Source organism: Malus sylvestris, chromosome 2 (assembly GCF_916048215.2).
Source record: "Malus sylvestris chromosome 2, drMalSylv7.2, whole genome shotgun sequence".
NCBI lineage: Eukaryota > Viridiplantae > Streptophyta > Magnoliopsida > Rosales > Rosaceae > Malus > Malus sylvestris.
Window position 1 is genome coordinate 16700532 of NC_062261.1, and position 19390 is coordinate 16719921.

The window sequence follows — 19390 nt, forward strand, 5'->3', positions numbered from 1 at the left end:
ACCTTTGTATGTGCTCTCCTTTCCGCCCCATCAGCTTATTCTTTTTGTTTTCTATTTGCTTCACCAACCACACTGCCAAAATTTGTAATACAATTCCTCCAGAGACCAAAATTACCAAGGCAGCAAGTTTTCCAGTGTGCAAGCAAGCACTAACCTGAAATCATGTGGTGCTTAAAATAAATATATGGAAAACATAACTCAGCAAATTGACAATAGCAAATAAAAGAAAGCAGTCATGAAAATAACGTAAATAGATCTTATTTGTGCTATTTTTGTTTTCTTTACATAACAGATCTTATAAACACAAAAATAACGTAAATAGCTCAAAAATATAAGGAACTAACTAAGAAAAGACGAGTGAATTTGAAGTAAAAATATATATAAATATGATCCTATCACCATACTGATCAATCACGCATTGGTTGCCGACACGAGTGAAAGAATAGTACCTTTACAGGTATTAAGGGACCTCTTATAACTGTCCACCTTCACCTTCCATAGCAAGGCAGACATACAGAGCATTTCTTCATCTCCAAAAATGCTTTCCCAACGAAACTTCTCGAGTCATTCAGTGTTCCTTATTCCTTGGGGTACCTCTGCAAGCCAATGACTCCAAAGCAAAAGTATCTCATATCACCAGGGTAGAAAGCAAGAGTATCTCATATCATGCACTCTCCCTGTCCTTTCCTTTGTCCTTGTTCCTACCTACAAAGACAAGGATAAAGAAAACAATATGCCGGAACTTCCACTCAAACTCGGGTAAGGAACCGACTGCTTGGAACCCTTCCCTGATTGCCTACCTAGCACCGCTCTCGAGTACTCACCTTCCACTGCTGCTGTACTTTCAAAGAAGCTGCCATATCTGCCTGGAGGACAGATAAGGCAAGTGAAAATGATACCTTGCAGCATGTGGAGACAATGTGCAGAAGGAACAAGCAGAGAAGAATGCGGTCTGCACGGTCAACTCAGCAGAAGGAGTCTGAACTGAGGAACTCGAGAAGCTGCCACATCTGCCTGAAGAAACAAGCAAAGAAGAATGCAGCATGCACAGTCAACTCAGCAGAAAGAGTCTGAGATGAAGAACTCGAGAAGATGCCGCATCTGCCTGAGGACGGTGAATTCATTTTGACCCTCAAATTCTTGGGTCGACTTACTAGGCGTTGTGGGCTGCACGTGTCGTTTCACCACCCTTGAGTCAAACCCTTAAAGATCAAGTCCCCAACTGGAAGAAGAGCCCATCAATCTTGAAGATCATACCGTTGACCAAACTGCTCAGGTGCGAATTAGAAAGATTGAACAGAGCAATAAGCCATCACCTTCACCTCGTGCCTGCTTGTCATGTGTTCGAGTCAACCTTTAAGAATCAAACCTCAACGGCCTTTGAAGAAGTTTCCAGCCAAATTCAAGATCAAGCCTCGACGGCCCTTGAGGAAATCACAAGTCCGATTCAAGATTAAGTGTCTACCACCCTTAAATCAAAACCTAGTTCAAGAATAAGCTGTGGAAAATCAACAATTGGAGGAATCCAGAAAACCCTCCAACCTAGTTTAAGATCAAAGTTGTGGAAAGTCAACAAGCGCAACAAAATACGTGCCGATTCATCCACTACCAAAGCCAAAGATCATCTACCACATGAAGCACCTTGTGGCCCAATTTCAACCTTCAAGATCAAGCCTCGACGGCCCTTGAAGAAATTTCAAATGAAAGTTCAAGAACAAGCCTCAACGGCCCTTGAAGAAATCTCAAGCCCAATTCAAGATCAAGCCTCAACGGCCCTTGAAGAAATCTCCAGCCCAATTCAAGATCAAGCCTCGACGGCCCTTGGATCGACATCTACAGTAAGGGACTTCAAAACGCATCTCCTACACGTGACAAGCACATGTATACGACGTGCCTTGAAGTGGGGGCATTTGTAGACATCAAAATTTCGGTAAATAAATGTTGACCGATAAATCAAAGTGTCAACGCTCATGTATTACATAAATTTTAGACGTAGCGTGTGACTCAACGAAAATTGAAATGAGTTGGAAAAGTCATCAAATAGGACACGTGTCAACATCTGGCAGAAACGACTTATTTCATCTGGAATATTATATCCAAAATTAGGCCTTGGAAAATTCTATAAATAGAAGCCAATTTCATTCATTTGGGGAACCAATTCATATTACACCTTGAAGCTCTGAAGCTCTGAAACCCCGAAGCTCTCAAGCATCCAGGTTCCCGAAGAATCAAGAAAGCCTTCTTCGTTCTTCGTTCTTCGTTCTTCCAAGATCAAGCCCCAACGGCCCTTTGGATCAACAATCATCCACCAATTCAAGATCAAGCCCCGACGGCCCTTGAAGAAAGTGTTCTTCGTTCTTCGTTCATCGTTCTTCCAAGATCAAGCCCCGACGGCCCTTGGATCAACCATCCACCAATTCAAGATCAAGCCCCGACGGCCCTTGAAGAAAGCACCATCGTTCATCATCCGTTCATCCAAGATCAAGCCCCAACGGCCCTTTGGATCAACAATGTCGACAAATCCACACATCCAACCGTTCTTCAAGATCAAGCCTAAAAGCCCTTGAAGATCCGTTCATCACTGTTCTTCGAGATCAAGCCCAAAAGCCCTTGGAGATCCGTTCATCACTGTTCTTCAAAGATCAAGCCCAAAAGCCCCTTTTAAGATCCGCTCAAATCCACCTTCAAGATCAAGTCCACGGCCCTTGAAGAACGTTCATCCTTAGATCGAGCCCAACGGCCCTTTGGATCAATCACACATCCACAAATACACACCTTACGGAGATCGAATCAGATGATCAAATTTAAGAGAGATTGTATCCCAAAATCATCAAACACCAAATATTTGTTTGTGCACGTTGTTCTTGTCTCTTTCGTTTCAGGAATTTTCGGTGTTCACAGACACCTTTAGAGACTGTGTATAATATGAAGTTGAATCATTTCATGGGTAATGAAGGACATGAAATAGTAGAGCGGTGGCTCGATCATATTGAAAAGACTTTCCGTGTGATGCAGAGTCAGGGGAGTCTTCCTCTTGATAAGTGTGTCGAGATGACTACCTGGTTTCTAGGTCCATAACCTGCATCCTGGTGGAGACATGAGTCTTATCAGGTATCACCAAAGGAAGCTGCTGATTGGGAAATTTTTAAGCAGTTATTTTAGAAGAGATTCATTCCTCCAGAGTATATAGATCGCCAGAAACAAGAATTCACGCACTTAAAGTAGGGAAAGATGACAGCTAATGAGTACTACATGAGGTTTACTAATGTGTCTCGCTATGATCCGTAGGTTTCTGCTAATCCAGTTGAGATGCTTCATCGTTTCAGGTTGGGTACTCGAAAGAAATGACATTATTTGGCAACCACAACTCTTTATGCTACTTACCAGGAGTTTTATGAGATTTTACTTCGAATTGAAGATTCAGAAAATATGCCTAGTGAGAGCGAGGAAGAAGAAGATAACCAAAAGAAGAAAGATGATAAAGAAAATGGTCAATCATCTCAAGGACCTCGTAAGACTCAAAGTTTTAAGAGAAGTGGTGCCAGTTCTAGTTCTTCTAGCGGAGGTATGAGTTCCACTAGGCAGATGATAGGTGGTAAATTTTTTGGAGGTCCTTGTTTTCAGAGGCAGAGAGATTATGGTGGTTCTGATAGTCCGTTTTGTCAGAGATGTAATAGTCAACATTTTGGGGAGTGCAGGCAAGGTAGTAGAGGATGTTTTATCTGTGGTCAATTGGGGCATAGGGCTATGCATTGTCCTCAGAATCAGCAGAGGTCCCAACAATCTTCTTTACCACCATCAGTGCCGATCCAGCAAGTTTCAGGACCTAGTGGTTATGCCTAGGCGGGTCGTGGAGGTGCTTATCATTACCAGGGTGATGTAGCTCCTTATTCTGCAGGGCAGTATCAATACCCACAGAACCTGTATCAGCAGAGTGGTTATCCTCAGTATTCTCGAGGTTATATGCCATATCCACCATATTCAGCTGGTGGATCACAATGGTACCCTGGAGGACAATCCCAGCACGTGAAGGTTGCTTCTAGTAGTGCAAAATCATCGAGGCAATCTAATCAGCCAGTCCAGCAGCGTAATGTGCAAGGTCGTAGTGGTCAAACTAGCAGAGGCCGTGGAGGTCGACAGCATGCTCAGAGACGTATTCACCACATGACATTGCAGGATGCTCAGAATAATCCTGATTTGATCATGGGTACGTTGAATATTCTTGGTCCTAGAGTATTAATTGATTGTGGTGCTACATATTATGTTATTTCTCATACATTCGCTAAAATGACATAACCTCATCCTACACCTCTAGGGTATGATTTAGAGTTTGCTATACCTAGAGGGGAGAAATGTTATGTTAGTTGTGTATATCCAGGATGTCCCATGTTAGTGGAGGATGTAGTTATGCCAACTAATCTCATCCCGTTAGATATTATGGATTTTGATGGGATTTTGGGCACATATTGGTTGCATTATAATCATGCCAATATAGATTGTTACGGGGAAATCAGTTACTTTCCATCGTCCTGGATTGCCTAAGGTTACTTTTACGGGCGAGCGTAGTGGGGTAAGGTATGGTGTTATTTATGCCATAAAGGCTAAAAAATTGTTAGAGAAAGGTTGTCAGGGATATTTGGCTCATGTGGTGTTGAATGATAATACTCCTAATAGTGTGGAGAATGTTCGAGTGGTCAGGCATTTTCCTGATGTGTTCCCTGATGATTTACCTGGATTGTCACCAGACCAAGACGTGGAGTTCACTATTGATTTACTTCTAGGTACAGATCCTATATCTTTAACTCTTTATCGAATGACTCCTGCTGAATTGAGGGAATTGAAGATTCAGTTGCAGGAATTAGTTGATGAGGGTTTTCTTCAGCCTAGTACTTCACCCTGGGGAGCTCAGGTGTTATTTGTGAGGAAGAAAGACGGGACTTTGAGGCTATGTATTGATTATAGGCAATTAAATCGAGTAACGATTAAAAGCCGTTATCCGCTGCCGCATATAGATGATTTATTTGATCAGCTTCGGGGTGCCTATGTGTTTTCTAAGATTGATTTGAGGTCTGGTTATTATCAATTGAAGATCAAAAATCAGGATATCCCTAAGATAACTTTTAGGACTCAATATGGTCATTATGAGTTTCTTGTGATGCCATTCGGGTTGACTAATGCACCTGCAGCTTTTATGGATTTGATGAATCGAGTATTCCAGCAATATTTAGACAGTTTTGTCATTGTCTTTATTTATGATATTCTGGTGTACTCTAAGTCGAAATCAAAGCATGTTCGACATCTTACTTTGGTGTTGAAGAAATTGAGGGAACACCAGTTGTATGCCAAGTTTAGAAAGTTCCAATTTTGGCTAGATCAAGTGGCATTTTTTGGACATGTTATATCAGCTCAGGGTATTCTGGTGGATCCTCAAAAGATAGCGACTATTGAAAATTGGGAGCAACCACGAACTGTCACTGAGGTACGGAGTTTTCTTGGCCTAACTAGTTATTATAGACGGTTTGTTAAGGAGTTTTCCGTTATGGCTTTACCATTGACAAGATTGACTAGAAAAGATGTTAAATTTGAGTGGGAAGATAACTGTGAGCGGAGTTTCCAGCAGTTGAAGTATTGTCTCACTTATGCACCTGTTTTAGCACTTCCAGATGATAGTGGTAATTTTGAGATCTACAGTGATGCTTCCTTGAATGGTCTAGGTTGTGTGTTGATGTAGGGTGATTGCTTATGCTTTGCGATAGTTGAAGCCTCATGAGATGAATTATCCTACTCATGATCTTAAATTAGCAGCTATTATCTTTGCCTTGAAGATGTGGAGACATTACCTTTATGGTGAAAAATGTAAGATTTTTACAGATAATAAGAGTCTTCAGTATCTTTTCACTCAAAGGGATCTTAATCTTCGACAATGAAAATGGATAGAGTTGCTTAATGATTATGATTGCACGATTGATTATCACCCAGGTCGTGCAAATGTGGTGGCAGATGCACTTAGTAGGAAGCCTCAAGCGAGAATTAATGCTTTGTACACTTGTCATTTTCCTTTTCTTGCAGATTTAAGGTCCACTGAAGTGAAGTTAGGGGTGGAAAATCGAGAGGAAGCCTTGCTAATATTCAGGTTAGACCAATTTTAATTGATCAAGTGCTCGAGGCTCAGATGAATGATGATGAAACCCAGGAATTAATTCAAGCAAGAAATGATGGGAAAAAGAAAGATCTAAGAATTAGAGAATCGGATGGCATGCTTATGCAGGAGGGAAGAATGTATGTGCCGAATAATGCGGACTTAAAGAAAGAAATTTTGGATGAAGCGCATTGTTCGACATATGTGATGCATCATAGAGGTACTAAAATGTATCATACTATTTGACCATTGTATTATTGGTTGGGTATGAAAAGGGAAATTGCTGAGTACGTAAGTAGGTGTGCCATTTTGTCAACAGGTCAAAGATTAAAGGAAAAAACCATTTGGATTGATGTAGCCACTTCCCGTTCCACAATGGAAGTGGGAAGATATTACTATGGATTTTGTGTACAAGCTTCTTCATACACAAAATGGTTATAATGGCATTTGGGTGATAGTTGATCAGCTTACTAAGTCAGCACATTTTATTCCTGTGAGGGAGAAATATTCTTTAAACCGATTAGCTGAATTGTTCATATCAAAGATTGTTAATTACCATGGAGTTCCAGTTAGTATTATCTAGGATCGAGATCTTAGATTTACTTCTAAGTTCTGTATGGCATTTCAGGAGGCTCTTGGTTCGAGGTTACTTTATAGTATGGCATATCATCCTCAGACTGATGGACAATCTGAGAGGATTATTCAGACGTTAGAGGATATACTAAAATCTTCGGCATTGCAGTTTGGTGATGCTTGGCATCATCGGTTAGATTTGATGGAGTTTGCATATAATAACAACTACCATTCGAGTATTAGTATGTCACCATTTGAGGCACTTTATGGAAAGTCTTGTCGTTCACCTTTATGTTGGCCAGAGGTTGGTGAAAGAGTTTTAGTGGGCCCTGAGATTGTAGAGGAGACTACTCAGAATATTCAGGTAATTAAGTCTAACCTAAAAACGGCCCAGGATTGACAAAAGAGTCTAGCAGATAGGCATGCCACTGATCGAGTGTATAAAGTTGGTGATTGGGTGTTTTTGAAGCTATCACCGTGGAGAGGTGTAGTCAGGTTCAACAAAAAGGGTAAGTTAATTCCTAGGTACATCGGACCATATCAGATCACCGAGCATGTCGATAAGGTTACTTACAGACTTGAGTTGCCTCCGGAGTTGTCTAAAGTGCACGATGTTTTTCATGTTTCCATGCTTCGTCATTATATCTCTGATCCATCACAGGTGATACCTCATCCAGATTTGACTTATGATGAGGAGCCATTGACGATTTTGGATTGGAAAGACAAAGTTCTGAGGAATATGACCGTGCGCTTAGTGAAAGTTTTGTGGATGAATCACTCAATGGAGGAAGTTGCCTGGGAGACAGAGGATCTTATGAAGGAAATGTATCCACACTTATTTTATGGTTATTAGTGGGTTGTATGTTATTGTATGAAATTTCGAGGATGAAATTTTCTTAAGAGGGGTAGGTTGTGACAGCCCGTCCCGATATATGGAATATTTTGTCCTCACTAGCGTGGAATGACAATTTTTCCCTTAGGTGTTAAGTTGTAAATCTGTAAATTGGGCTAAGGAAATGGACTTATTATCTTTGGTTTTATTTCCTTGGAACCTATAGGAAATTAGTAAGGTTGTTAGATTTAATTTTGGTAACCCAATTGGAGGTTGAGTTAGGTTATAGGTGTGCCCAATCCGGGCATAGTCACACATACTCACACGTGCGTTGACCTCGCTCATTCTCATTCTCGATTTTCTTCCATTTATGTACAACCCATATGGTCAATTGCCAACCAGCCTCTTCATTCGTAAATCGAGCTAGTGGACACCATCATCATCTTCCTCATAACCTCACAAACTCACTTATACCCTTAGTTCCTTGTTTAGTGGCAAAAAACCTAAGAAACCAACAACCCCGAAGAGGTGCACAGTGACCCCATCATGATCGCGGAGGTTTCATTGAGTTATAAGGTTCTAAAGAGCTTTAGAATGTCTTTACGAAGCTTAGGGAAGAAATTTGAAGTGTTTTGGACGTCAGGAAACTCGAGTTCATCGAGCTGTAGGGGTGGCTGGATTATCGAGATTTTTCCGGCGAAATCCCTTGAGTTTTAAGACCTAAAAGTGGTAAGGTTTTGTTCCTCTTGTTTTAAGCTTCATTTTGGTGAAAATTTCATGGATTTTAGTTTAGAAATGGATGAGATATTGAAATTCTAAGTTTTTCCAGAATCCGGCAATCGCAGAGGTCATCGGTGCCGGACTCCGGTAAACCAAGGTCGAAGGAAGAGAATATTTCGTCAACTTTGATGGAATATGCTAATGGCGTCAGGTATATTTAACGGCATATTCTATATTTTAACGGAATATTCCCTAACGCCGTTAGGGAATCTGTCAGTGCGTGTGGGAGGTGCGTCTACCCGTGCCTTGGCCGACACGTAAGGGTGCGTGGGACATCGAAATTTTTTTCTAAAAATATGGGGATGTTCCTGAAGTTAAGCAGGTCACGGTGGTATATTCAAATACCCCAATTGAGCAATGTATGAGAAGTTATTGCTTAGTTTTGTTAATGTGCTTGAAAATAACGTTTAAATAGTTATTTTGCATATAGATGACACCTATCTTGAGGACGAGCGCAGTCAAGCAAGGCTCGGGGGTTAGGCCATCTCCAACCGAGGGCTGGCCAGAGGGCTCGTTTTAGCCCTCTGGCCTTCCTAGATATTAATATTTTAATGAACATTACAGGGCCATATTTGCCTCCGTCTCCAACTGAGGGCCAAAGGGCCAGATGGCTCGTTTTAGCCATGTCACAGAAAACCGTCTCCAATCAAGAGCCAAAGGGCCAAACATAATTTATTATTTAAAAACTACAACTTAAATGTTGTTTAAGTTTTATGTTGTTAAATGTTTTTTTTATGTTGGTTAATATTATTTAATGTTGTTTCATATTGTTTAATGTTGTTTCATGTTACTTAATTTAATTTAATGTTGTCTAATGGCTTAGGAAGTTATAGGAAAAAAATAGAATTAAAAAAAATAGGAAAAAAATTTTGTGAAATAGAAGTTATAGAAAAAAATAGAATTTAAAATAAAACGAACCAAATTTTGTGAAATAGAAGTTATAGGAAAAAATGGAATTTTAAAAAAAATATGAAACAAATTTTGTAAAATAAAAGTTATAGGAAAAAAAATAGAATTTAAAAAAATATATGAAAAATAGAAGTTATAGGAAATTTTTTGTAAATAAAAAATAATAATAAAACTATTCAAAAAAAATTCAAAGAATTCATGTCGGTTAGAACCGACAAGATTTCCATTTTTTCTAGCCAGCCCCTGATAGGAGCATATTTATACGATTGAGTTAGCTTGTTCTCATGCATTTATGTTGTTATTTCTTAGTTAATTATGTATTTTAAGCTATTTTCATGTGTTTGTAGGTCCATATGCCTTATGAAGCAATAAGATGCATTTTGATGCATTTTGGAGCAGTTTTGGGCTTGGAATGAATAGCACATGCATGGAGCAAGATGGATGGACGAAATTGAAGACTAAAGAGGTTAGGAATGTGTTAAAGAGAAAGAAAAATTAATGTAAAAAGGACAAAGAGCTCAGCCACAAAGGGGTGTCACTCCACCATTCACCTTTCCATCATTGCCGTGCACCACCATTACACTCCCTTTGGATTCCTATGCCGTGCATCATCATCCATGTTCCCTCCATTGACTCATTTGTTGCATCATTCCACCTCCCTTTCCTTTCTCTACCATGTGCACAATCATTCATGTTCTCTAGCTACAACACCACTCCATTTTACCCCCATGCTTTGCATCATCACTTCACTTTCACCTTTGAATCATTTCAAACACCACTCATTGCACTGAATTGCTACACCATTCCTTGTTCTCTCCATCATTTTAGATTTCATGCATCATTACATTTAATCATTGCACTCAATTGCTACACCATTCCTTGTTCCCTCCATCATTTCAGATTTCATGCATCATTGCACTCAATTGCTACACCACTCCATGTTCCCCTCCATTGCCATACACTTCCTCTATAAAAGGAAGTGTGTGTAACATAAATTTAGTTCATACTTTGTTAGATCATTCACTCCCATTTTCAACACAACCTTCATCCAAACACATCCATTCCTCCATACAAACAAACCTTCAAACACTCACCAACATCTTGTGCCGTAGCAAAGGAAGGGAAGGAAAGTGCTTGGACGTGCTTGTTGTCCAACTTGGATCGTTAGAGCGTTTAAGTGTTTTCTTTCTTTTGTTTCTAATGTTTAAATTCATTTCCTTTCGTTTTGTTGTAAATATGAGTGGCTAAACCCCTCTTAGCTAGGGTGATTTCAAAGCCATGATTATGTGTGCAATATAATTTGATAAATTCCAGTTATGAATTCTTGAATCGTGAATGCAATTGACTTAACTATTTGATTGATAACTTATTTGTATTTGTTAATTAAGGGTCGACACTTAATTGGCATGCATAAATTCGTTGCTAGAATATAAGGAAGTTTCACATAATCGTTACAAACTTATATTCACATGTAGTGAAGGTCGCTTATAAACGATCGTGTTAAGTTCAATTCCTAGCATGAGTGACATGATGTCATAGTTTCAAGTGCTTTGTCAATGCTTATGATTTTCATTAAACGTAATGATCTTTGATTGTATCTCTATTATGATGTCATGTAGGGAACTTTAGAAGAATATTTTGGGTTGTCGAATGATGTCATCCAATCCAATAAAACAAGGAAAATATGAGAGTTAACTAGTGATTTCACGGTTAATTTGGAGCATTATCATTCATAATTCAATGAAGTAGTAACTGGAAATCGAGTTATTTGCATACATGTCATGTGTGGAGAAAAAGCCTCTAGCTATCTCATCCATCATCTTATTTCTCACATTTGTTTTACAATCTGTCTAATTTTTCATACTTGTTTGTTTGTTTCAACTTCATCCAAATCAAAACCCCCCTTTTAGTTTCTTGTTTCAAAGTGTTTCAAATCTGTTTTAGTTTGTGTTCTTAAGTGTTTTGATTCAAGTAAAAGTCAATTTTCGTCCAAAAGTCACTTCTAGTGTCTAGTTTAAGTTTATTTGGTTTTTTAAGCTGTTTTGAGTATTTTAAGTTTGCTTTGAGTCTTGTGAGTCTTGTTAAGTGTTTTTAAATTTAGTTTTATGTTTTTGAGTCAGTTTAGAGTTATTAGCAAGCCCTCCTAATCCCCGGTCTAGAACGATCCCTACTTATACTTGTACTACAATTGTCAAAAGAGGGTTAAATTTGTGTGTTAAGATAATTTTCGCATCACCCTCCAGCCCTCCAACCCTTTCCGATTTTGTGGGGCCCTCTTAGATTCCATAGCCCTTTGGCCTAGCCCTCGGTTGGAGACGGTTTTCGGGGCTATTTTCGGCCCTCTGGCCCTCTAAACCCTTCGGTTGGAGATGGCCTTACAACCCTTCCACAAATCAGTGAGTGGGCTTTTGGTTTTCAGTATATATTTATATACTTGGTATTTTTTCCCAGAAAACTTAATTAAATGGTTTTATATTTTGAAATGCCATGTCAAATGCTCTCTATATTTAATTGTGCATTAATATATATATATATATATATATATATATATATTGTTGCTCGACGCTCATGGAAGCTTCAAGTGAGTATATTGATGCTAGTGAATATATTAGTGTTGAGGTGTATTTCGAGCTTATTATCTTGCACCTTGGTGTTAGTGCTCCGCCCGAGGATAGGGCCTAGCTTTCATGTGATTGTTCACCTCCCGTACCACACACTCATTTTGGATCCAAGGCAGGTGCCAGCCTGTCATATAGACCACTTTAGGTGGTTCCGACTCGTAGGTGACTTGCGATATTTCGCATAGCCTTCACGTGACCGTAACACTTAAGCGTATTTATTTACACCTAGCCTATCGTACATACCACATTAAATGGTTTCGACTCATGTGCAGAATTTGATTGATGAGTTATGGACCCAGCCGTATAGGTCACCTTAGGTGACTCTGGCTAGTATACTATTTTATATTGATTTATTACACCTGGCTTACTTATTTCTTTATGAGATTTGACATGGTATATACGGTGGATTTGTTATTTTGAATATGATTTTGAGATATAATCGTATATGCTATTTTCTAGGAATTATATAAGTTTTACGACGAGGGGTTACTACTTTTGATAGTGAAATGGTTTTGAAAAGCTTTGTTTTTACCCACTCACACTTTCTGTTTTGCGCCCCTCTAGGTTCTAGTTAGGAGTGCTCGTTTGTGGCTTACGAGGAACTCACGGCAGCTCTGACAGATTATCACTAATGTAGGACCATCTTTGATATTGTATAGTTAGTATTTGTCCTGCTGGACTGCACCTAGGATACCTATGCTCTGGTTATGTTTAGTCACACTTAACTTCGTTCTGCACTTATTTTTATCTAGTGTTTTAGTCAGTTTGGTTTTTATTTATTCCCATTTCTTTATATTAATATTGCTTCCGCATTGTGCACATGGCTACGTCACCCTCACGTGACGGCCAGCATGCCTCGATTTAGGTCGGGGTGTGTCAGGCCAGCTCTTAGAATGCATTCAGTTTGGGAAACTTTAGAATTTTTTTCTCCTTTCAAATCAGAGAACTCATCTTTTTATACAAATTCGAATATTCCATTTTAAAAACAAAAGGGTAAATTATTAAGTAAGAAACAAAAGATGCTAGGAGCCTGTAATGCAAATAGTCTATACAAAAATATTCTATTTAGGGGAGATTTGGTCTAAACCATACAGCAAGTTAGTCATAGTTCGATATTGGACTCAACACAAATATTAAAGTCTACTCATCATCCATTTGAGTCAAGTTTGAGACATCTGACTCACAAGTGAAGAGAAATATCACTAAAGCATAACACTAGTTAGTTGGAGCATTAATAGTTAATAAACATTTATGCATGCACTCTAGATTTTGCAATACACTACTACAAAAAAAACACTTGGCCCGACAAAATATTTGTCGCTCATGGTTGGTCTGGCAAAGTTTGAGGAGCAAAGTTTTGCACGACAAAATTTCAAAATTCACTACTAAAAAAACACTTTGCCCAATGAAGCTCCCTTCGTCTCACAAAAGTCAAAATTCGTCGTTCAAGGTTTTGCCTGACGAAATATTTGCCATGCATAGTTGGTCAGGCAAAGGTCGAGAAGCAAAGCTTTGCACGACAAAAGTTTAGACTCTGTTGCGTAAAGGCACTTTATCTGACGAAATATTTCGTCGCACCAAGTTTTTGAATTTTTATTTTTTAATATAATCATATTAATATTTTGCATGACAAATTCGCAACGAAATATGTTTTTGCTCCAGGTTTTTCGAATTTTTATTTCTTACATTTTTATTTTAATTTAATTATATTAACCTTTTGCACGATGAAATAGTTTGTCGCTCAAAGTTTTTTCAAATTTTTATTTTATTATATTTTTTTGTTTTAGTTTAGTTATATTAAATGTTTACACGGCGAAATATTTGGTAGCGCAAGATTTTTTAGTTTAATTTGTAATATAATATAATTGTATGGATATAATTTCTAAATTAATTTAATTTAATTAACATTTTTAAAATAAAATTACTTATAAGAAATAGTGATCAGCTTCTCAATGATATATTATATTAACAGTGTACATAGAAACATAATAAAGTAAAATCTTAATAATATTCTGGTTGGGGGGGGGGGATATGGTGCGATAACGTCATGGTCAAATAACCAAGAACCAACATAAAATTATAAAAAAAATAAAAAATCGGCAGAACCTTCCCTTAAAATATAACATTCATCATAAGTTGTGAACATTTATATCAATTTATTTCAAGCAACCAACCAACATTTACAAGAACAACCAAATTATAATCTAAACCTAATTTACTATGCAACTATACTTTGAAACAAAAAGCTTCCATATACTTTGAAACAAAAAACTTACGTAGAACCCAACCTTTCAAGGCCACACCCGACCCCCGAAGCCAACCCAACCCAAGAGCCCACCCCCACCCCCACCCCCACCCCCAAACCCGAACCTAAAGCCTACACCCACCCCACCCCACCCCCACCCAAAATCTGACCCTAAACTCCACCCCTCACTTTATACCCGACCCCAAACCCTACCCCTAAACTCAAAATCAACTCAAAAAACTCATATTAATGAAAAAAACTTAAAATTTTGGGAGAAAATACCTTTTGGTGAGATTGAGAGTGAGTGAGAGACAGAGATATGAGAGACTATGAGAGGGAGACAGAAGATAGTGAAGTGTGAAAGAGACAGGAACGAGTGAGTTAGTGAGAGTGAGAGAGATGAGAGATTGAGTGTGAGTGAGAGGAGATAGTGAGTGTGACAGAGAATGATAGAGAAGGAGATGGTCAGATTTGGAGAGAGGGAAAGAAAGAGGAAAGGTGAGAGAATAGAGAAATACATTGAGAAAATTGTGGAGGAGTTAATTGGCAAACTACAAATGTTGGTTGAACTATGTGTAAATGTTAATCATTAATTAATTGAATTACATTTTATCACCTATATGTTCTAGACTTTTGTAAATCAGAATTAGAATTACATCATTCATGTCCCGTCTAATATGCACTAGTATTGTCCTTAAGATCGTCTATGCAAAAACATGATGAACTTTTGAAAATAAAATATAATATAAAATAAAAGAAACAACTTTATATTATAAATATGATTATTTTTTCATCTTTTTCATTCTTGACACACCCCGACCTAAATCAGGGCATGTTGGCCATCATGTGAGGGTGACATAGCCATGTGCAGAATGCGGAAGCAATAGAGATATAAGGAATTACAAATAAACAAAAACCAAATCAACTAGAGTACTAGATAAGATAAGGTGCCAGAGCGAGATTAAGTGTGAAATACACAACCAGAGCATAAATGGCCTAAGTGCAGTCAAGCAGGACAAGTGCTAATTATACAACACTCAAGGGTGATCCTACATTTATGATGTTCTGTCAGAACCCCCGTTGAAATCCTCGTGATCCACCAAAGCACTTCTACCTAAAACCTGGAGTGGCGCAAAACAAAAAGTGTGAGTGGGCAAAAACAAAGCTTTTCAAAATCATTTCATTTCTCAAAAGTTCTAACCCCTTGCCGTAAAACCTGTATAATTTCCCAGAAAATAATAATAATAATAATAATAAGCTGTATCAGAAATCATACTCAAGATGAAAATCCATAGAAGTATATCATGCCAAAGTATCTCAATGCAATGCTATAAGTAATCCAGGCAAAATATATCAATGTCAAATTTCACATCAGCAAAATCTCTCTAACTCAATCTGCACGGCTGAGTATATAGCTCATAACCAATCTCAATCATATCCAATTAAATCATGCACACGAGTCGGAACCACCTAAAGTGGTCTGTATGACAAGAGTAGGTGTAAAATAAATATGCTCTAGTGCTACGATCACGTGAAGGCTGTAAGAATAATCGCGGGTCACCTACGAGTCGGAACCACTAGGCCTGGCAATTCCTGACACGACCCGATAACCCTACACGAACGACACGAAATTAACGGGTGTTTGGGTCGACACGATAACGAATCGGGTCGTTATCGGGTAACCCAATAAGCACCTATTAAGATAACGGGTTGATTCGGGTATACACGTGGGTAACACGATACACGAAAAGCAGAATATTAATTTTATAATTTTATAACCCTAAAAAAATACTGTAATAATTATATATATATATATATTAATTTAACAATTTTATACCCCTAAAAACTATAATATATATATTAAATTAAATATAATAATTATAATAATTATATATACTATAATAATTATACCCCCAAAATATTAACTATAATAATTATATATATATATATTAAATTTTAAATTAAATTTTATAAAAACTATAATAATTATTAATTAATATGCATCCATTGATTCCATAATTCCATTCCTTTCCTGCCGCACCCTTTGAAGAAAAAGGGAAGGAAAAATGAAAATTATAAGAAAAGCTGAAAATGAAACAAAAAAAGAAAGGGAAAGATGGATAGTCTGCTACCCTTTGAAGAAAAAGAAGGGAGGGAAAAATGAAAATTAATAAAAGTGGTGAGAATTTTTTTTTTTTTTAAGTTATTAACTTTTTATCATACATATGACATATCCCACTATTTTTATAGGGGTGTGCTATCCACACACCCCAAATTACTTCTTACACACCCCTTGTTAATTTCTGTCCGTTGATCTTCTTCAATTCATCCGATCCTACGGTCAAAAATTAGAAGGGTGTGTGAGAAGTAAAATGGGGTGTGTGGATATCACACCCCTTTTTATAATGACACGTGATGTACTACTCTGTGTACCGGTCAATTATACGTACAAAATAAATAGATTTAAATCTACTTAATAAATAAATATATATATATATATATATATATATACACCATTGAACTTGATGAGATACGAATTATACAATACTAATTTCAACGATCTAACCGTCAAACTTGTTTGTATATGCTTCGAGATCGTATCAACAAAAAATTACAAAAAACAAACATTCAGAGATCACGTAACCAAACAAAACTTTTCGATGGTTATAAAACGAAAAATCACGATTTAACGGTTATTTTAACTCCGATTTTGATTATTTTTTCTAGTTATACTCCTTAATCCTATATGAATACAATGAATGAATTCGATCTTCAATTTAAAATATTTACACTAGTGGATACCACAAAATCTTATGTTATACTTAATGAAAGTATGAATAAACTCTTAAGTATTAGTGAATCTATTGTTTTGATGGGATACTCATTCTACGAAACTAGTTTCAATGATCCAACCGTCAAACATGTTTGTATATACTTCGAGATCGCGTACGTCAAAAATTGCAAAAAACAAACATTCAGAGATAAAGTAACGGGACAAAACTTTTCGACGGTTATAAACGAAAAATCACAATTTAATGGTTATTTTAACTCCGATTTTGATGATTTTTTACAGAAACACTCCTTGACCCTATATGAATACAATGAATGAATTCGATCTTCAATTTAAAATATTTACACTAGTGGATACCACAAAATCTTATGTTATATTTAATGAAAGTATGAATAAACTCTTAAGTATTAGTGAATCTATTGTTTTGATGGGATACTCATTCTACGAAACTAGTTTCAATGATCCAACCGTCAAACATGTTTGTATATACTTCGAGATCGCATACGCCAAAAATTGCAAAAAACAAACATTCAGAGATAAAGTAACGGGACAAAACTTTTCGACGGTTACAAACGAAAAATCACGATTTAACGGTTATTTTAACTCTGATTTTGATGATTTTTTACAGCAACACTCCTTGACCCTATATGAATACAATAAATGAATTCGATCTTCAATTTAAAATATTTATACTACTAGATACCACAAAATCTTATGTTATACTTAATGAAAGTATGAATAAACTCTTAAGTATTAGTGAATCTATTGTTTTGATGGGATACTCATTCTACGAAACTAGTTTCAATGATCCAACCGTCACACATGATTGTATATACTTCGAGATCGCATACGCCAAAAATTACAAAAAACAAACATTCAGAGATCAAAGAACGGGACAAAACTTTTCGACGGTTATAAAAAGAAAAATCACGATTTAACGGTCATTTTAAATCTGATTTTTATGATTTTTTACAGCTACACTCCTTGACCCTATATGAAACAATGATTGAATTCGATTTTCAATTTAAAATATTTACACTAGTGGATACAAAAAAATCTTATGTTATACTTAATGAAAGTATGAATAAACTTTTAAGTGTTAGTGAATCTATTGTTTTGATGAGATACATGCATTTTACGAAACTAGTTTCAACGATCCAACCGTCAAACATGTTTGTATATAGTTCGAGATCGCATACGCCAAAAATTGCAAAAAACAAACATTCAGAGATCAAGCAACATAACAAAACTTTTCAACGGTTATAAAATGAAAATCACGATTTAATGGTTATTTTAACTCCGATTTTGATGATTTTTTACGGCTACACTCCTTGACCCTATATGAATACAAAGAATGAATTCGATCTTCAATTTAAAATATTTACACTAGTGGATTATGTTATACTTAATAAAAGTAGGAATAAACTATAATAATTATATATATTAATTTAACAATTTTATACCTCTAAAAACTATGCCCTAACTCCGGGCAGGAGCATTAACACCGGGGTGCAGGTTTATGAGCTCTCAATACATCACATCATATCTCACATAACTGAAGCAATCTCCTATCTTTAATTTATGAACTTACCTGGTACTTACCTGTGCGTCTGCAGGACCAATCATCAATATATGCAACTACTAATGCATAATAAAATAGACAGATACTTTGCATGGCATTTCAAAACGTATAATCATTCAAATTCATTTTCTGGGAAAAAATATCAAGTATATAGGTATATACGGAAAACCAAAAGCCCACTCACTGATATGTCAAAGGGTCGTAGCCCCCGAGCCTCGATTGATGACGCTTGTCCTCAGGATAGGTCTCACCTATATGCGAAATAACTGAATAAACGTTATTTAAAGCACATACACAAAATTAGGAAATAACTTCTCATACATTGCTCAAATGGGGTATTTGAATATGCCACCATGATCCACTCAACCTCAGGAACATCCCGATATTTTTAGAAAAAAATTTCGTGACCCCACATGCCCCCACGCGCGGCCAAGGCATGACCAGACGCGCGGCTCACGCGCAAGCTCGTGCCTGGCACACCAAACGGTTTCCTTAACGGCGTTAGGGAATATTCCGTCAAAAATTAGAATATGCCATTAAAGTTACCTGACGGCGTCAGAATATTCTGTCAACTTTGACTCCTTTTTCCTTGGTTCGCCGAAGTCTGGTGCTGGCCCCCTCTACGATCGTCGGAAACTGGAAAGTTTAAAACCTCAATATCTCGCTCATTTTCCCACCAAAACTCATGAAATTTGTACCAAAATGAAGCTTAGGACTAGAAGAACATAACCTTACCACTTTCAAGCCTTGAAATCCAAGGGATTTCGCCGGAGAAACCTCGATATTCCGGCCGAACTTGAAACTTGTCAAACTCAACTTCCCGACGTCCAAAACATTTCGTTTTTCTTCTCCGAGCTTCACGAAGACGTCCTAAAGCTTCTTAGCAGCTTAAAATCTCCTAAAAACTTCGAAATCACG